This window comes from Lathamus discolor, chromosome 2, assembly GCF_037157495.1.
Source record: "Lathamus discolor isolate bLatDis1 chromosome 2, bLatDis1.hap1, whole genome shotgun sequence".
Classification (NCBI taxonomy): domain Eukaryota; kingdom Metazoa; phylum Chordata; class Aves; order Psittaciformes; family Psittacidae; genus Lathamus; species Lathamus discolor.
The window spans coordinates 126223454-126244537 of record NC_088885.1 but is presented as its reverse complement, the minus strand read 5'-3'; the positions used below and the strand labels follow the sequence as shown (position 1 = coordinate 126244537).

Below are 21084 nucleotides of genomic sequence, written 5' to 3'. Positions count from 1 at the left end.
CAGTAAGGATTACAAAGAGAGAAAATATTCAGATTTATTTTACAAGATTTGCATCAGAGGTTTGTTTACAAAGGCAAAAAAGCCCTTCTGCCTATTGCATTAAAGTGCATATAACAAAGTGGTGGTTGCAGCAGGAGTAGGCAGGGATGGGCTCGCAAGCCTCTATCTGAAGAATTACTAGCATGCATGAGTTAGGCTGCTTTGCCACTTCAAGCTGGATAGCTTTCTGGTGATAGGAGAGGTCCTACAGCTACCCGTTTGCTGGTTACTAAAAATAGTAGTGCTGGAGTAAGGGAGAGTGCAGCAGCATAGCACCAAACCAACCTCCTCAACCCTCCACACACACAGATTTTAACAAGTAAACACTTAAACTAAACATACCATCTCCCTGTGCTGGCAGAGTTGTAGGCCAGCTCATCCCCTGAGTCCGACTGGGTAGCTTCTGTAGCATTCCCTGAAGGTCATTTGTTTGAACTATTTGGAAAGAGGGTGGATTCAAGATGCAGAGGGAAAAAAGCTTTCATAGGGAATGCTTGATTGCTTCTCTTCTTTTTCCTGGAGGGGGAATATAAAATGAAATGTCTTTTCTGACTCCAGCTGCAGTAGTTGGGGGAGTATGGGGTATGGGAGTTCACACAGACAACTTCCAGAGAGAAACCTTAGGTGCGCAGTATTACTGTGCAAGAGAAATCTTTATATTGGGACTGCTATCAGGTGTGAAGAAGAGTGATTTTATTATTGGTAGGTGAAGTGCATCTTGATTTGTCCTTTCCTTAACCCTGAGGTGACCCTTCAGTAGGTTAAAGTAGCTCAAACGCTTACTAGCCAGGATCTGGAGATTTCCTGAATATAAACTTACCTGTGTTGCCAAATGATATGGCCAGAAATCATCAGGCTTTCTCTAGAATTTTAACTTGGCTTGCCCAAAGCTGGGGTTCAAATAAAATAAGAGTAGCACTTAAAAACTTAACTTATGCAGGCTGTTTTATGGGCAATATCTTGTTTGGTTTTTTTATAGCTACTGTTTTTTATGTATATATATTAACAGTAGATTGTTGGTTTGAGCTGTATTCCAAATATATTTTCTTTTCTGCATTTATGTACAAGATAACCACAAAGAATAAAGAAAGAGATACAGATTATGTATTTTCTTTTTGCTTTCGGGTTTTTTTGGGGAGGTTTTTTGTTTGGTTTTTTTTTTTGGTGGTGGTGTTTCTTGTTTTTGGGTTTTGTTTTTGGTTTTTGCATGCATAGAGAAGTGATAAATATTTCCAAAGTCCTAATGGGAAATTTCTTCAGTATTGTAGGGAATTTTTTTTCTGAGTTGTGATTTTGAGGGATCATTTGCCATGAAAGAACTTGGCACTAAGCAAATCCTCCATTAGCAGTTTGGGTAGGTAATTTGTAAGACGTCTTTGTGATCATGTCATTTTCCCCAATGGCAGCAACAACTGCTTTCATGGGAAACCAGTAGTAAAAGCATGGATTGCTGTATTTTTAGTTTTCTTTAATGCAGTTAAACATCTGGAAGTAAGCAGAGCCATCATCACGTGAGCAGCCAGCTTTCTACAGAATGTCAGCAAGTAGTCTTGACCACTTTTTGCAAATGGCTGCTACAGTTATCTGGTGACTATTTTTTGTTCGGGCTACTCAATTTAGTGGCCTGTACACATTGTTAGGGTCAGCTTGACATCTGGCCAATATTCCTTCCTGCTTACTATTAAGTACTTATTACTGTGCTGGTTGCTCTGTGTGAAATTAAGATATATTTAGCTTCACAATGGTCTTGAGGTAGAGATTGTACAGGAAAGTTCTTTGCAGAAATTAGAGTAAGAACCTTAGCTGTGTGTCTTCTAGGTATTAGTAAGAAAATCAGTAGGGTGATGGCTAGCTGCAAATAAAGTAGTTTAATTTGTAAGCGTCGATAATAGCTCAGTCAACTGAGTTTCATTGGTTGAAGCATACTGTATTGCTGAGTGAGAAGTTGGTAACCATGCAGTATCTGGGCGAACAAGCTCTAGCCTAGTGAACTTTCTGCCTTCAGACCTGTGCAGTTTGTGTTAGCAGGGTCTTTAAATACAGAATAAATGAACAAGAAAAATAACTCTCTGGCAACAACTAAGGTAAACACTTTATAAGATGTTTAAGAAAAATAATCTTGATTTCCCTCTCTCCCCTCTGCTTCTTTGCCCTTCACAATCTCTGCTTTCTGCTCATGTCCGGCTAAGATAATATAGTAAATGTCTGAGCTCTCACAAGTAAGGCTGTCACATTGATGTTTAACTGACTTTGAAGCAGCGCAGCTGTAAAGGGGAAATGAATTCTGTTCTCTGTCAAAGCCTGTAAAAGAGTGTTTGTTTTAGCAGCTACTGAAGATGGAAGTGTTTATTCCATGACTGAGCTGGTTGTCAAAGCTGGACATATTTTCCTGTATTAATAATATTTGGAATTTTTCATTAGTTATCATTTCCTGTTGGTTTTTGAAAGGAATATTGAGATGCTGATCACTGTCCCAATCTTTTCAGCTCTTCTTTCTGCATTTGAATGGAAATCTTGGAATTCCATGGGGGAGGGAGGGACATGTGTTATTATGTATTATATAAAACTTTAAAAGCAGTTGCAAACGTCAGATACTTCTTGATACAAAAAGGCAATAGGTTTTTGTACAAGAGAGAGAGGCAGATCTTCCAGTTTGTCAGGTGATGGAAGACTGAACCTAATATGCATGAAACAACCGATTAGTCATCTTTTATTTTTTTGCATGACTTCTGCCACAGGCTTTTGCTCCTGATACATGCAATTCTCTCTTGATAAGAAAAGACTGACTAGGATCTGGATACTTTCTGCTACCGAAATGCATGTTATTCTGTGTAATTTATTTCAAAAGTAGCTTATCACATGCACTTAACCAAATCTTAGCCATTCAACACAAGCAAAATCCTCCTGAAGTGTTTCTCTTGCATCGTTGCTATAGTGAAGGGGGAAAAGGGTGAAGTAATGGGGTTTGGAGTATTTTTGGTTTGTTTGGCTGTTTAAGATAGATCATCTAGAGCTGAAACTTAATTAAGTATAAGGGTTTGAAATTGGAAACAATAACCATGCTAAGTAAGCCTGTCACGATCTTGGCATCATTAGAAGAGAGCAAGTGCTGAGGAAAGCTGGATTTGTGCTAGTGTGCTTACAATGGTATGTAACTTACTAATTACCTTTGCTGTAAAATGGTTGGTAAAAAGCCAAAATACTGCTTCCCTAGTTCCCTAGGATCCTTGTTTTGAGAGGATTATACTTCCTGGTGTTTTTACAAGAATTACATGGATGCCAAAATGTTTCCTGAGCTTTTCTTTGATAGTCGGTACAGTGAAACAGAAAAGACTGACCAAAAATTATTGAGGAGTAGGATTGATAAAAAGGTGTGAGAATAAATGAATCCTACAGCTGTGTATTTATGCACATTGTCTACCATCCTTGTTTTCAGTCTGATTTCCAAAGGAAATGAAACTCGTGATCGTGACAAAGACAAAACATTATGATTCTATGTGTATTTGCAGGGTAGTGTGTGTGTTTGCTGTTTCCTTCCACTGCCCCAAAGAAACTGCTCTTCTACAGGTTGCAAGAAAATATATGGTCAAGTAGATGACTTCTTTCACTGCTAATGAAAGAAAGAACTTACCTGTTGGCAGCCCTGGCTTGGCATTGGAAAACCATTGTGGGAGAGCAAAATTATGGGTGACTGAGGGCACAAAGTCGGTCAAGTGCAGAGGTGTTGGCATGTTTGTCAAACTGGATTTCCACGTGCCTTACTCTTTCTGCTTGTCAGCTGGAGATTGAAACACTGCTTGATGCAGAGAAACTGTGAGGCTTCAGACTTTTGTATTAAAAATCATTAGATACATGTATCAAGACATTATATGTTCAAAATGTATTGATAGAAGTAATGTACAATATTAGCATAATCCTTAGATATATGAGTAATTAAAATTTAGAACTCCTTTAAAGTGCAAAAAGCCTTACATAGAGAAATTTAGTTGAATATGCAGATTACAGATCCTTTCATTGTACTAAAGTTATTGCTGACAATTGTAGTCTTATTTTTTCATCTATGGGCCAGCCATAATGCCATATCTTAACATCCATTATTTTTTATAAGTCTCCGTTGATTTTCAAGGTAGAGGCAGTAAGAAAATCGACAGTGTTCTCTAGCAGTGGGGCACTGCAGGCCTTCATTTATCCTTCCTCATGTCTAACATAATGTTTTTGCCTGTCAGTGCTGCAAGTTGTTTGTTTCAGCCTCAGATAATCAATCTGATTAAGTATCTTGGTAGTATTTGATATTATACAGAAAGCATTTGAAATGGCAGTGATATTTCACTGAGCTACTGCTCATGTGGAAAGGTCCATTGTAATAGTCTTGGTGATAACAAAAACTCACTGAAAAGAGTGAGGTATATATGTATGTATATATCTTTTGACACGAGTGATTGTAGACATAAACCACTATGAGAACTTTTTCCTATGTGCTTCATTCCTATTTGGATGAGTGAAAGCAGTGATATTTATGTAGGTAGTCTATTTTAAGTGTTACTCAATAAAAGGGTTGAAGAAAAAGTTCTCTGAATGGTAACATGGTATAGAGAAATGTCACAAACTCAAGTTGTTACTGTCCACCTTTATGTTCATCAGAGATTTCTGTGAGGTAGAAGATGCTGCTGATCAGGTCTGATGCCTCTGGTGAGGCCAGCTGTACTTCAGGAAAACACAATGTCTTCTTACTTGCCCCAGAGGTTGTTCAGCATGATTGGAAGCCATCTTTAACCTACGTTTTTTTAGTTCTAAACTCTGTGAGGGTTGGATGGCTTTGCTTCAGTTTGTCTTGCAAAAATGACATCTAATAAATTTTTCTTACTGGGGTTTCCCCATAAAAGCCCATCCAGCTACCACGAGGACCCACCAAGTCCTGTGGCTGCTGCAGTGTCTCTGCTAGCCAGGAGTCTTAGTTTCATCCCTTTTGTTTCACCTGTTTTCTCCTCTCTTTCTCACTGCAGAGTTAGTATGAGAAAGGCTGAAACTTTTCTTCTTCATAACATCAAGAAAGAAATCAACTTTAGAAAGGAAGAAACAAAAGGCAACAAATGCCAATTGAATGGGAAATAAACTTTCTTTCCAGTGAAAACTTTCTTCATTCACCTTCCTCAGCTTTAGAAGCAAAATGGCACAGTGTGCCTGGTATATGAATAAATGTGAGCCTGATTTAGCTTCCTGACTACAGCAGAAAAAAAATCAGGCATGCTTTTTAAGGAATGGTTATTTAAAAGTAATGTGTTTTTGTTGCAGCATGATTATATATTTAACAGGAAACTAGGTTGCAGTCTTTATGACTAACTCTTATTACTACTGCTCTCTTGGTTTCCAGGAGATGATGACTATAATGCTATATAAAATCTTAAGGTACGTAGCATCATCTCAGACAATTAGCTTTTTTTTGTCCCATGGTATTACTGCTATACTGACCTGTATCAATATAATGTTTTAGTTTTCCTTCTAACTCCTTCTTGTTGGTCTGTTTGGATCAGAGGAGGTCAATAACGGGACCACATCATGAAGTGCTTCGGGTTTTGGTGCTTCATATGTACAAGTGCAAAGTGTATCTGGAACTTGTGTTTTACATGGAGGAAAAACACTGGCTTTTTCAATCAGTAAAACATACCAAAATAATTGACTTATCATAGATGAAATCAAGCAGGAAATTATTGGAAATTTTTTTTTCCCTCTTACATATATTTTAAGACTTTCTTATTTTCAAGAGTAAGCAAATAATGAGTAGCATTTCTTGATGCTATGTAATTTGCTCTATTGGAACAGTATTTAGCTACAATAACTCTATAAAGGATTGCATGTGCAATTGCTCAGAAATCCAGGTAACTTTTCACTTTATGTGGGAAAGAAATGATTTGGGACCTGTCCTGCACAGACTCCCATTTGAGAGTCAGAAGCATTACGTGTTACTAGTTTTTCTGAAGACCGCCAGCCCTGTTCAGTTACTTTGGTAGCAAAGCAGATATTTTCTTATAGCTGCATATATTTTATGATTGTTCTCTGAAATACCAGAAAGTTGCTGTCAGTGTGCCTTTTACCATCGTGTATTACCATGATTTGACAGCTGACAAAACAAGCATGCAAAAACTGACATTTGTGCCAGATGTCTTTCATTATATATTTTTATAGGCTTAATTTTTCATGTGTGCATTTTATATTGGCAGCTTTAATATTTTTTTGCAGATGAAGCTTAATTGTCTTTCTTTTATGCACATTTATATTTCAGTAGATTAAAATTTTACCACAAAATGCAATTTAAATTGCTGTGGAGAAAGTAAAAGCTTACCAAAAACATAACCTAAAAATGTTCAACCAATCTTCAGGCTTTATAGAAAGGAGCTGAAAGCATCTTACTCTAATAGAGAAGCTTTTGACCACCTGAGGAGCTTAACGCTGTATTTTTCTTTCATTGCCTTATGATGGCTCTTGAGAAACTCTTGTAATGGTGCTTTAAGGAGCAGACAGAGTCCTGTTATCCATAATCAAGTGTATAATTTAAGTTTTTGCACTGACTCAGCTAGTTTCTCATGATATACGTCACTTTATGCCAGTCTCTGAATCCTTGACAAACAAGTTGAAGTACTCCTGAAGCTTGAGTTGTCTCTTTGGTTTGGCCCTTCTGCCACTTGGTTTCCTAATGCTTCTGGGAAGTGTCTCACAAGGAGGAGCTGAAAAACAGAGTCCTTTGATGGTCCCATAGCTCCTGCTGTACACTCACACCAGCTGTCAGCCCCTGTTCATGGGAGTATCTTAGGAAATGGGAGTGAAGGGTAAGAAATATGGTTTAAGACTTTAACAAGTGTCAGAAGTTAAGCAGTGCTAAGCCAGATTTATATTTTCCCTTTCTCTCAAATCGTGAGACATTTCGTGTATACTTGTTCCATGTGAGGATGAGATTATGGTTTCAGAAGTTTATCACAGGCTACTTGGAAGAGATTCCGAAGTGACAAATAGCCAGTGTTATGCTTTTTCCCTGTGGTGACATGGACTCCAGTTGTAAAATTGCCAACTTGTCCAATTCAACTTAGGGTTTTAAACATCTGTAGTAAGTACTAGGCAGTGTTCAGTGGGTTGTCTTGGGGTGATACTCTCACCCTCACTCAGATTCATCCTGACTGCTCCTCAACAAGACTCTTCAAACTGGAATGTTCTTGCAAAGGAACTGGTTTTGGTAAGTTAGTGGTTTTTGATGAATGCTGTCTTTTAGAAAATCAGAGTGCTGCTAGTCCAATATTGAGCAGCCTGCATTGTCAGTGGTGCCCCCTTCTCACTTCCTTGTGGTGACAAGATGCATGGAAAGGAACAGAAACCAGGAGCTGTTGCTTTTGCCCTGTCAAGTTTATGATCTTCTTCCAAATGAGATTTAATTCTGGAGAAAACAAAATGGTGGGAAAAAGACCTGTGGTTACAGCAATAAAATGATGAGGGAATCCACTAAAGTCTGCTTTAGGTGATGAAACAAAATTTCACGGGTATTTTTAAAACAGTAAATGTAATTGTTGACTCATTTATGTATTTCCTTTTACATAATGTCATACCCCCCACTTGCACTTGTTTTGCTCCACTATAGAGTATGTTTGTAACGTCATCGCTGTAATCCTGTCCTTCCCTCTCCCAACTTCTCCCTTAAGAGCTTTCAAATAATAGCTTGAAATGTTAACACTTCTCTTTTTCACAAATATTTTTCCTCAGCTTTCAAATGAGCTTCACTTTGAGTTGTACTTCTGATACTTTCCATTTTTCTGCATTAAAGAAACCAAATGGAGCACTTTCATTCTTTGTTTCACTTTGGTAACAGAAACCATAAAAATGAATAGGACCTAATTTGTGCCAGCATTACAAAACCAGTAATATTATCTGCATACATTTGAACACCATTCAGAATTCTAGTTTTATGAAAAATCTCTTATCTCCCATTTACCAAATACAGAACTTATGTGCATTTTAATATAACATAATCATGGAGATAAATGCAAAGAAGCAAGTGGATGGGAAGGGAAATAAAATGAGACATCTGAACTGTAGAAAGCTTTAAAAACTTAAAAATACTTGTTTATTCTACTCAAGTGACGAATGTATTTGGCAAATCAACTGTTATGGCATGTTAGCTCAGTTGTAAATATATTAATTTGTATATTTGACTACAAATACTATGATAGATGTTTTTATAACCATCCTTTAAGAACATGTTTTATGTTAACTTACTGCAGTCTCAAAGTACATAAATTTGTGTTGCACTATTTACATCAGTAATAGCCATGAAAATCTAAATTAACGCATACTCTTTATTTTTCATGTGCAAGTATATCCTGAGGTTTCTGCTCCCAAATCTCATAAGTTGAGAGCTAAAATGTTGACTTCAATAGTCATGAATGTCTGTGTTTGTTTTAGTGTGGACATGTATGGCCTTGTTTCAACATAATTATGTGAATTAAGTGTTTATACACATTCTGTATATCTCGGGATTTGGTCAGTAAAAGAAGTTAAAAGTCCAGCCTCTTGTGGTTCAAATAACCAAGTAAATAAAGTGTCATAAACTCTGGCAGAAGTGGAAAGATAGGGCTATTGCATCTAATGCTGTTCTACAAATTAAATGAGTGTTTATCTCTCTCCCAAGTGTAATACACAAATGGATGTTCCTAAAATATGCACTGTTATTACCACGCAAAAAATGAGAAAATGAAAAAATGAGAAATGAGAAAAACCCTTCAGAGTAACTGTTTTACTTTTTACATAAATGTGTTTAATTCCTCTGCTCTACACATTGTTTTCCGGTCCTTTTTCTATCTTATGGTGTTACATCACTTGCACACTTGGTTTTTAAAGGCTCTTGTGAAAGTATCACTCTATTACTTCCAGCTGAGTAAGTACTCAGTTGCACCTCATAAGCTTTCCAGGTCACGTCTTGCAACAGTGGCAACTCTGTTAGGAAAACAACTGAGTTTTTAAAGCCTCGTTTTTGTTCTCATGTACCACGTGAGCGATGCTTGGAGTTGATTGTGGGCCTATCGATGAATGATGATGCAGTAATTTCAGTTATTCCATTCAATGGTGATGTAGATGTTGATCGGTTTTCAGATACTAATCCTGTTCCTTAATATAGCAGCTAGCCACATGTGTGAGCTCGTCCCGTTAAGGAATGGCCTTCGGGTAAAATGAGTCCTGAAACATTTGGGCCTGGTGTTTATACATTTTCTAGGAACTGGAAAGTAAAGGAGAAATGGGTGGGTGACTTCAAAAGCAGAGACAAAGTACCACTGGCGTATGCCAATAAAAAGCAAATAAAACATCAGCTTTCTGTAAGGCAGAGTATAAAACTTCTTTCCTTGATCACATTTTATGAAATTTGTCTTGTACATAAACTTCTAAACAAAGTTCTTGGGCCATTCAAGTGCTGTCAGTAGTGGAAAAAAATGTTAGAAGGATATGCAGGATGGTTTTTATTCTAGTGCCAGTTCTACTATCCAACCTTAATGTCAACAAGTTTTGTTGCTAGGAATGTAATATAACCAACAGCAGAGTAAAATCTCAGCCCAGCTGGAGGGGATGATTCCTCCGCTGTTGTAAATTAGTGGGAATTCTTGTGAAAGTAGCTTTCTGCATAGGGAATGCTTTGGAGAGTATCTGCACAGGCTTCAGCTGCCTTTCATTCTCCAGCCTTAACTGTATATTATGTCCATCTTTGCTCCTGAAACTTGCGCGTAAATAATTACCTGTCATCCTACAAATAGCTGCGATTGCAAAACCAGCTTTGAATGGGCTGTACACAAAAGGACAAGCAGTTTTTCCTGTGCATTTGGTTGCTTTTGAAATTACTTTTTTGTTGGAATTTTTCATTATGCTGTCGCTCTTCAGCTCTGTAATTTCAGAAGACTGCCATATATAAAATTAAAATCCTTGTGGTAAACTATTACTATTCATGAGTCCATTTATTTTCTAACATTTTAACTTTTCTGCTAAATTATGGATGCTTGGTTTCGTTATCTTGCTTTAGCCGAACATTTGTGTCTGACACTGCCAATTTCATGATCTGTAGGGAAGGTATGTTTAATTTAAAACCCAAGGACACATGTGAAGGGCTTGTGTGTGTGTGTCTGTGTGTGTGTGCGTGTTCAAAGACAGAATTGAGAATAAATTGTCTGGGAATTTTCTTTTGACCTTTGTAAACTACAGAAATGTGTTTTAATGTCTTCCCTCAGTACCATGGTGTGTGGAAGCTTTGTATGGTTTTTGTTCTACCTTGTTCTTAACCTGCTTTTCATTGCATCTTTCTTTTAGTTTGGCTCCTATGAAATGTGAGAGTCAGCTTTCTAATGTACAGCATGTTGGAACAGATTTTACTGCATCTCCTTTCTTTCCATTTGTGTGTTTGGGTACATGCAGGTTTGAAAATTATCTACTTTTGCTTGCTGATTAGAACATTTGTTTTCAGGGTTGAAAAGAAGACCTACTTCTATAAGTCAATACAAATTTACCTGTCTTCAGCTTAAGGTATAGTTGCTACATATTTTTTGTACTTTTGATAGATACGGCCAGCTTATTTTAATTAACTCTTGGGCAGAAGTCAACATTACTGAGAGGGAAAGACCTCAGCCAAACCAGGTATATATTCCAGCTGATCGTGTGGTTCATATTTTGTGCTTACTGTCAGAAGTACTTTGGAACTATTTTAACTTGCTTTCCCATTAAAACTAGGTTTAAGGCTGCAGCCTTGGGTACTTGCTCTTTTATTTTTTTAACCTCTCCTTTTTGCTTAGTTGCTATTGGTTTTGTGTGTTCCTGTAGAAAACCTTAATGAATGAGGCTTCTAGAGTTGAGAGGTCAGGATGGTACTCAGCTTTGCTGCAGAACTGCCTGTTCTAGCAGTTCAATTCTTTCTAGCAGTGAACTAGATGTGAAGAATATTTTCTTTAATTATGAATCGTGGGTGTGATAGTGTTTGTTTCTGGTGCCATTCTGAGCACACCTACTGATACAAGGTTATACTTGAGGGGTTTTTTTTTTTTTTAAAGCATAAGTTAGAATTTTTGTGACACTAAGATCTTGTACTATGACTAGAAAACAAAAAATTAAACTTGTCAGCCAATTAAGATTTTCTCAATCCTCTTATAATTAATGAGGAAATTAGAAGAATTAAGGAATTCCAAGGGCACCTCCAGTATATATGCAAGACATTTTTTGGCCAGATATGAAGTTACCTGTGGGGGGGGGTTTTGTGTTCTGAATGATTGTAAGAAGAAATGTTCTTAAAATTTGTTTATAGATTTCTTCTCCAATGATGTTTGCACATGGTGTTTCCTAAAATCTCTCGTTAGTTGTTGTAAGACAAGCCAGAAGAAAAAAAACCTGATAATGGTCTGTAACTTAAATTTTGCTTTGTGGAGTTAGCTTTTTAGAGGACTTCAGTGTATAGAATGTTTTACATTGTTGCTTTATAGAAGGAAAACAAAATCATGCAATCTTTTAAATATGAATGGTAAGTTTGGCAGTTGGAGCTCTTGCTCTAGTTGTCCATGTTTCTAATGCCCGTGTGTGAGCTTTTATTTGTTTTGGCGTATTTATTAATGTGTTTTTTTTCTTTTTCCTTTGGAGATGTGTTCTCTTTGCTGAGCTAGTTGAAGCACTAGGGAAATGCTTTCTTTTTTGAAAGAGATACAGTATCCAATATTTTTTTTTTCTTACTCTGCCAAAATTCCTAAAACTGGAGGCAGCAATGGTTTATTACTTGAGACGTATATATTTCTTCAGAGAACTTTGCAGCACTTGTAATTATAACTCTGTATCAGTCTTTTCCCTTTAAGCAACCAGATAGATACATGTTTGTGCACCAGCATTAAACTGAAGAGCTGCTGACTTCCATTTCCGTACTTGGTTTCCTAGGTCATGCTGCTTGTGCAAAGGTATTGATCTTTAGGGTGTTAAGCAATCTTTGCCAGTTTCATTAAGCAATCTTTGCCAGTCTCCCCTGTGTACATTGCAGATTTTGTCATACATGGGATATGTTGCCCTGGAAGAGGGCTCATTTGTCAGGAGGCTGCTTGTTCTCCCATTTGAGGCTTTTCTGAATGTTATGAAGCACAATTTGAGTTTTGTGGGAATGCTCAGCCAGTACTCTGTCATTTTAACATATGTTGTATTAACTTTTTAACATAGAAGACAAACCCGAATGTTTCCAGCTATTATTTGAAATCCTACTTAACAAGGTGACTTGTTTCAAGAACTGATTTATTGCATGTGTGTGCCAAGGAGTAGAAGTAAATATGCTACCATATATATTTGTTTACTAATAGGATAAATCAGCAGAAGTACAGTGTTCATGTAGAATAATACTACTTGGAAGAATATTTTTTGGGGAAAAGAAAAAATTTTCTTTATAATTTTTTATGAAGACTTTTGAATACTAAAACTGAGGGTCTGCTGACATGCTTCTTCACTGTGTCACAGAGCAGAGAAACACTGTTCTCTTTTCCACTAATTTCTGCACAAATCCTGTGATTTCTTGACATCCCAGATTATCTTTTAAACCTTCTTGGCTGCACGGAAGGGATGCACTGACTTAGCACATGCTGTGGTTGTAGGAAACCCAGAAGGTGCTTTGCCTGGTAAAGTGGAACCTGCTGTGTGTTCTGTTAACAAAACTTCAAAGCACAGACCTGTGACTCTGCAGTTACAGATGATGTTTGCATGGTGCATGTTACCTAGGGAAGTTGTGTTGGCAGTGGCACAGTACACAGAGCACCGTTCCACAGAACTTGTGACTTTGTACCCTGAAAGTGTTTAGCAACCTGTAGAGATGATAACAGCAAACATTTTAACCAACTTTGAAAAAGTTGCCATTACAGGAAGAAAATAATATTTTAACCTTGAATAAATAATTTCCAAAACTTATTAGGAAAAAATACAGCTTTATTCCCATTTTGTGGCTTTAGTTTTGTGTAGCCTATGCATGTGTGCAAAGGTTGGTGCATGGTGGTGGTAAGTACAACATTTCATATGTCATAAAACTACATAAATGCCGATCAACCTATAAACAGCAAAAAATGTTAGGTTACAATACAGCCGAGTTAAGAAAAATCGGACTTTTTACAGTACAGTGTAAATCTGACTATTTTGTAGCAAATACAGTCTGGAACGTACATACCTACTTGCTGCCAATCTTATATGTGTGTTTTGTTGAAGTGCGTTGGCTTTTTATCAGGTGAACAAAGTAAAAAGTAAACTTAGTAGGTATCAAGATGAGAAGCTCAGTTCTGTAGCAGTATTACTATTGCCAGCATGTAGTTATTATGAGTCCATAGTAAGTTTAATAACAATTATAACAGTGAAATTCTTAGCAATGTGCAGTCCCTTAATCCCATCTGGAGGGGGGTGAGACTGAACAGACAGCATCCTTTCTTCTCCTTACAGCTCTGTATCTTTGTAACAAGCATGCTTTGAGTTCACTTTAGCTATTGATAGGTTCCGAATGTGAAATACTAGTGGTGCATGTCATATTTGAGGTATTTTTGTTTTGCTGTTTCTGAAGATGGACCCTTTAACATGGGTTTATTTATCAGCCATGCATAATATTGTGGTCCAGTACGCACTGGAGTATATATAGATCCGTGCCATGTTCAAAAGAGTGTTATGTCAACCTGAAAGGCTGTTGTGCCCGCTTAGTGCAAAAATACATGTTATGGTACAGATTTTGAGTTGAGGTTTCCTTGATTTCTGCAGTGGGCAGAAACTGCTCCTGTGCACGGGCTTAGCTCAAGTGAACGGTAACTTCCCACTTAGTTCCTGCACTTGTGTGTCATATTTGACTTTAGGTAGATGAAAGCTGGTCTATTTCCCACAAATCTTGCTTTATATGCTCACTTTGGTATAGAGTTTAACTCTACTTAAGGAATCATAGAATCATAGAATAGTTAGTGTTGGAAAGGACCTCAAGATCTAGTTCCAACCCCCCTGCCATAGGCAGGGACACCTCACACTAAACCATCCCACCCAAGGCTTCATCCAACCTGGCCTTGAACACTGCCAGGGATGGAGCACTCACAACCCCCCTGGGCAACCGATTCCAGTGCTTGATTTGCTTGCCAAGGATAGTAAATACTGCTGTAAAATTCCAGTGAGTCACTGAAACTATAAATTTAAATATTGAATAGAATGGTATTTTCTTACAGTTATTTAAACAAAACATTGTCTGAGTGATGCTTAAAAACCATCTTTTAATTGGCTTATAAGGCTAATTAATGAGAGGGCCTTCAAGTCTTGAAAAACCTGGAGAATTTATATTTGCTTTTCAGGTGTAAAAAAGGGTTATATAATTGATTAGTGTGAGCAGCCTCTGCATTTCACACTATAAATAAGGAACATGGCTCCAAACACACCAATCTGCCAGAATAACTTGAATATGTTTGAAAACACTATTAAATAATTACTAGTTTTGACTTAAGTACAGTTTCTATAGAACCTCTAATGGGTATTAAATAGGTATGAAAGGAAATGTTACTGTTTGACTTAAACGTACTTTTTTTAACCTAAACTGAGCTGGGTTTTTCCAGAAGTTTTTAGCAGTGGAAAAGCTCTGCTCTGTCAATATATTCAAGACCACCACACACTTCTAATAGAGACTTACAGGAAAAATACTCTAAATAGGACCATGTGCCAACCATGGCCTTTTGGACTACCATTTGGGAAACTGCTGCCTTTTTACATTTATTTGTAGGCCTATAATATAATTCTTTTGGCCACAACATGAACATGCATTTTAATAGTGTTAGTGCTGTAAAATTCTTAACACTGACTGTCATGATTTTCTTCTTAGATAAATCTTCCACTATTACTGCATTTTTTCCCAGCTTTTTTCATGTTTGATGTGCTGTATTGAAAAACTTAAGTTTTTACACTTGAGTAAGTGTACATGTGGAATCATTTGAAAATAACAATAAATAAATGTCCACATACGGATTTTTTGTGGCCCTGATTTTGAGAACAGTGATTAAATACATGCTCCATGCTCTTTTTTTTTTTTTTTTTTTTGAAGAAAACATTTACGTAATGTTTAACTGAGTACATATGCTTTGTTAAATAGGGCTATCTCCTGAGCTGGCAATTAAGCTTGCTATATTTTTTTTGCCTTGATTCAGCCTTTAAGGAATCTGAGCAAGCCCAGCTTTTGTAACTGATTATTATGGACGTACCAACTGGGTTATTATCAAAGTACAATTGCAAATCTGCAAACAGTAACTGAAAAAAGGTTAATATGGTTAAATTTGTGGAATCATAGAATGGTTTGGGTTGGAATGGACCTTAAAGATTATCTAGTTCTAACCCTTCTGCTGAAAAGGGGTTGAAAGAAGTCCGAGTTGCTTTTATACTGACAGCTTTCAGGTTTTGGTTCATAGTTTCTTACATGTGTTTCATCAAGAAGACTATAAATACTTGAAAACAGCAGCAATGAATCAAAGCTGGGATTTTTCAGTGTAACTGTGGTGCAGTTTCTGTGACATTAGCAGACCTCTTGAATCTAGTGGCTTTTGGCTTTGATTTTTAAAGGCCGTTTCTTGTTATGTAATTATTTCATTGTGTTCTTGTTGAGTTGAAACCTTGCACGCTGGGTGTGTGCCCAGATTGCCCATGGTAGCTGCACACGCAGAATACCAGATGTGTGCAGCTGCCCAGAGTGTGTGTGCTTTGCCTTTCAACAAAGATACAGCAGATGAAGCAGCATCAGCTGTCCCTCTGTCACAGCTGTGTTCTCCTTTTTACCTGAAGGGAGTTAGGAATTATTTTTGTTAGGGAAGTTCTAGCTAAGCTTTGGTTTTTACCAAGATGTGAGGCATTGGGGTTTGGTTTTGTTTCTTGGTGCCATCTGTGTTTGATGGCATTCAGTAGGTGCTTAGCCTGAGAATGCCCATATGTACATTTTGCCCCTTAGACTCCCCGTTTCTAGCAACTGCTGTCTCTTGAGCTGCCCCTTGAGCTGCCCAGGCCATATGTCTTGCTGTGCGAAGAAGTTGTGTGCTTCTGAGGTGCTTGAGGCTGTGTGTGTGCTGGAGGGTGCTCTCTGACTGCACCTGATTTTTGTATCTCATTATCAGCAGACTGAGCAGGTCCTGTCTTGTTGGTGGCCTTGGGGAAACCCTAAAGAAGCAGGGTAGTTGAAAACAAAGCATTTGGTCTTTGAAATGCCTTTTGCTGTATGACAGTCTTTCAGGGGGCCTGGTTTCTAGCATTCCACTCCCCCCAACTCCCCTTTTCTAAACTCTCAGTGGGGATTTTGTGGGAAGTCTGTGATTCCTATCTAAGATGATTCTTAATGGAAAAGTTCATGAAGAGCTGCTGTGACTTGTAGTTACTGTCTCAGTAGCAGACTCGTGCTTTGAAGTTGGCTCTGTCACAAGTTCTGGTTATAAGAACCAGCTCCAGAAAACAGGAGATCTATTGACTGAAAGAAACTACATGCCATGAAGAAATGCTCTGACCCACTTCATCCATCTGTCTGGGCTGGTGATTACTCCTCCCTGAAGCAGGAAAGATCAAAGATTCCCAGGTGTGGCCCAACATTATTTGCTTTCACAGAGCTGGCTAAACAGGGGGATAAGAGATTTCATGAGGGTTTCTCTAAGCGGGCACACCTCTTGTGTTAAAGTTACATCACTTCTGTGAGGTTAAGGCTGGAGGTTTACGTATCTTGGAGTCAGTACTGAATCCTTCATCTTCGAGTGAGTCAAATTATGACTGTTCCTGCAGTGTTAGTGTTGACATACTGGTAGCTCTTGGTGACGATGTTGTTTTCTTCTACCAGGGCTGCTTGATGTCTGATGCAGGGCTGAAATCTTCCACCAAAGCTGTTTTTCTCCATGTATCTCAAGTCTCTGTCATAATAGAAAAGCGCTACTTTTTCATCTCGGTAGATTTCTTCCTTCACTTAGGCATCCCTTGAAGAAACTTCCTCATTTAAGTTACTTTGAGAAGTCTTCCTGGTTTCATTTTTTATTCTTATAAGAAGTTCTGATGGAGCACAGGACTGAATTGGTCTGCCTTGCAAATAATGTCTTTTTCCTTGTCCTCTTGTCAGTTTCATCTGAAGCAAAATCAGTTATCTTTGAGAGGTCTATGAAGATTCCAGCATATCATTTGCTAAAGCTATGTCTCATTACTTTAGCCAGGACTTCCTCAAGCTTTCTGGAAGTTCTTGTTGAGATACCATGGTTATCATGCGGGAAGATCTTCATTTTCTTTGATATTCCGCAAGTGAGCTGCTCAGGTCTTGTTCAGCTATTCTTATTAATGTGCATAGTATGAACCGTATCAGGTCTGTCTCCCTTCTAGAATTGCATAGAAAGACAGATAGCAGTTACCAGTTTTTCTTTTAAAAGTGTAACCACTTTGAATGCTTTATTGAAACAATACAGAGCCACTGAGCTCTAGCCTGTAGATAGATTATATGAATATAAGTAGAGTTGGGAAGAAGTCTTGCTTGAAGAGTCTGGTGACTGTGCTCAGGAAAGACGGTTTCTTTCAAGTGGCTTTGACTAATGTATAATTCTAAAGTTGGATGAATCTTTCATGTTCCAAAGCGCAGAAGGGCGGGAATGCCCAAACACAGTGTTTGAATGGGCTCATCATAAATGAAAAACGACATAGTTTGGTCATTGCCCTGAAAGGATGTGGAGTCTCCATCCCTGGAAATATTCAAGACCCACTTGAGCATAGTTTTGTGCAGCCCACTCTAGCTGACCTGCCTGGGGCAGGGGGTTGGACTTGGATGACCTCCAGAGGTCCTTTCCAACCTCAGTCATTCTGCGATTCTTTGGTAGTATTGCGATGATTGCAGTGTAAATTTCCCCAGTCTGGGGATAAGGGTTAGATGACAGATGCAATTGGAAGCAGCAATAAGAAAATTGCAGGCTATTTGCCCCTTCAAGATTCAGTAGCAGCTGCAGCTCTGAGATTTCCTGAGGTAGGATCAGTTGAAATCTTCAGCTGTGGATGTGGGCTGTGTCTTATTCAAAGTGTGGTGAAGCAATCTATGTCCTTCCTTTTGAGGCAGAAGAATGTAGTTTGAATCCTGGTGGTACTGTCATTTGTGAACTTGTAGCATAAACCTTTGTTCTATGCTACTCTGTTCTGAAGCAGAAGGGCAGGGGGAAAGGGAATTCAGAGCTCAAGGCTCCCCAGAGCAAAGCCGCTTTTTCTCATTAACACCAAAAAAAGTGTTTGGCATCTTGAGGAAAAACAACATATTACCAGGAGAAATCTTCCTATGGTAATGAATTGAGAGTTTTTGAATGAGAGTATGTTCTTCATCTGGAAGTTGTTACAATGGGAGTGTCCTGGTCTGCTTGTATTTGCTTGCTGTACTCACTTGCCCTTTTCAGACATTTGTATATTGTTTTTCTACATGGTAAAGATGATAATGAAATAATGGTATTACATGAGTAAAAAAACTCAATCAGAATGTGTTTGCATGACACTGTAGAATATCCAAAGCAGCGCTGATGATTGTCGAGCTACCATTTCCCATGTTTCAAAGTCTTGAGTGTGTAACCTAAATTACATTCTCTGATAACTTGTGCAGGAACATTCCTGGGCTTAATTTTTGGGAAACAATAAGGTTGTAATTTTGAATGGGAGCATTGATGTCTTAGGGTATTCAACTGAACTACGTAATTGTCTAACATCACTCTTCGGCAGGATGGATGGGCAAGAAAAATTCTAGTCATGACTGGACATGCAGTCATTTGCCTTGTTCAGGACTTAAGGAAATGATTCTCTTTGTTACCATCTTGTGGAATATTGGCTGCTGTAGCTGTGCACTGTACCTGGTTTTTTAGGATCACTGTGTCATGGTTGGAGGTAAGGGATGTTCTGACCTACACAGTGACTTTTGGAAGGCAAATTGAAAAGATGCAGGAGGAGAGTCTTCTGCTGACCAGTTAAAATGATTCTGGTCATTCCGTTGCTGCTTTGGTGGTAAAGTGAGCCCAGCTTTATAACCTCTGGTTATGACTATGTTGTGCTGCCAAAAAATTTGCAGGAATGCAAGAGAAGAGAAAAATTTGGAGTTTAACAGCTTATACATCATCCAAAAGTGAAAGGAATTTCATGGGACAAAATGAAAACAGTTATATAGCCCATGGGGATTTCCTCTGCTGAATATCAAAGGTATACTATAAACCACTGAGGTGTAAGCACTTCTGCTTGAAAAGGTTTCAAGATCCTTTATGATGAAAGGAGTTAGGCAGTTGAGTATAAGGGTTATTACTACAAGTCTCATTAGAAAGTACATAGCAGTGTTACTTGAAATGTCCCATTGGCCTCAATAGGTCTTTGTATTATGTCTTTTTTTCATTGTTGCTGTTTGACATTGAGACTGTGTTGAAAAGATACTGCGATTTGATGTTTTTGGGTATGCCTGTCATTTTCATTTCAATAGCCTGGCTCACACTGGGCCAAATTCAACTTTGGCAAACAAATGTCCTGAAGTTGCTAGAAACTTCAGTCATTTAAAAGCAAGTCTTGAAATTACAGGGTTCAAATATCATGGTTTCTGAAGCTTTTAGGCATAATGCATTTGTTAGTAGTTAGATGTCTTCATTCTAGTGTGTGTGTGTGTATTATGTACTTAACTGCTGGACAAAGAATTATGGTGAGGTATACTAGAAGATTATAGTACTTTCCAAACCTACAGAAATTCTAACCAGATTCTTATTACCCTGCAAACAGCAGTCTTGAGAATAATAGGAAACCCCTGCAGGGTGCCATTAACTTTTCTGGCAAGCCTTGCAAGAGAGAGGCTGTCACCTTATGTTTGTGCAGCTCGCAGAATAGCGAGGCTTTAATTCTAAACAGGGTCTTTGAGAACAATTGAGACATGTATTGAAAGAGGGAGCTTTAGGATGTCTGAGTTGCCTGCTTCTGGTTTTCATTTCTCAGATGTCTGGTATGACGTTCTCTCTTTTTCAGCCGTGATGGGCACAGGCCAGTTGGGTCAAAATTTGCAACTGGCAGGTATGTTGCAGTTTTGCATGTGTTGCTTCCCTTGGTATCCATGTTGAAACCCAAAAAGTTTAAAATTGTCAAGGCAAATACATTTGATAACTTTATAATTAAAGTTAATTTGTTTGGTGTGTGTAGATTTAATTAGGGTATGACCAGAACTGTCTTAATCTCCTCTAGTAGACACCTTCAGTGACTAAGTGTAGTTGCTGTTCAAAGGCTGAAGAATCAGTTTGGGGGGGGGGGGAAAGCAAGGTAATGAGAAGAGCACCACTGAAGACTGAGGAGCTTTCTAGTTTTCATTTAAAAATGCATTAAAAATAAAAATAATCAGGACTTCTGAAAATAATACTTAAATTATTTTATCATTTTTCAGGTAATTTTCTTTCTATTTCTGTGAAGTTAAACAAGCAGAGATAAATGTTTGTAATCAATCTTAACTACTTAAACAAAAGGGTTTTAGAAGGTAATTTCCTGAAGGTTGCAGGTTTTACTGATGCAGCCATTCATATCAACACTGCTGGTAAACAAAATAGAGAAGGAATTGCAGGTAAAGACAATTGAATTCTTTGCCAGCAGTACTGCATTCAATGTTTTTATTTGGCTGAACTGCACTCAGGGCTTCTCAGTCATGCAGTGGAATAGCAAGTGGTTTTACTCCACCAGCCTGGCCAATATAATCAACATATATGTGAACAAATTACAGATAACTGCAACAGGATTATCTCTATTATTTAACCTATGATCTCTAGAAACTCAGTGCACATGTGTTGTAAAGAAATCGATGGCAGTACCACAAGCCAGCCGGGGTACATAATGAGAAGTGTTAGTTGTCTGAGTGGTGTTGGAAGTGGAGGTTATGTTCCAGGCAAGTTAACTTTGGGGTTGCTGGAAGACATTTCTTGATCCCCCTGCCTATATTGGTGAAGTTAGGTGAAGCAGGAACAGTATTCTTCAGCAGCTGTATGTGTTTTTAATTTTTCCCACTTTTCTTTTTAATAC

The 21084-nt window shown here is 38.0% G+C and overlaps 1 protein-coding gene across 4 annotated transcripts in view; it reads left to right on the top strand.

Moving 5' to 3' along the window:
• The window catches only part of NCOA2 (nuclear receptor coactivator 2), a 194269-nt gene that overhangs the window by 21272 nt on the left and 151913 nt on the right, over nt 1-21084 (top strand). Inside the window, exon 1 of one of the 4 annotated variants that reach the window (XM_065668420.1) lies at nt 10570-10584. The exons of the other annotated variants lie outside the window; for them this stretch is intronic. The gene's annotated coding sequence lies outside the window, so the exon portion shown is untranslated. Of the gene's footprint in view, nt 1-10569; nt 10585-21084 lie in introns of those variants that run through there. 4 annotated transcript variants of the gene reach the window in all.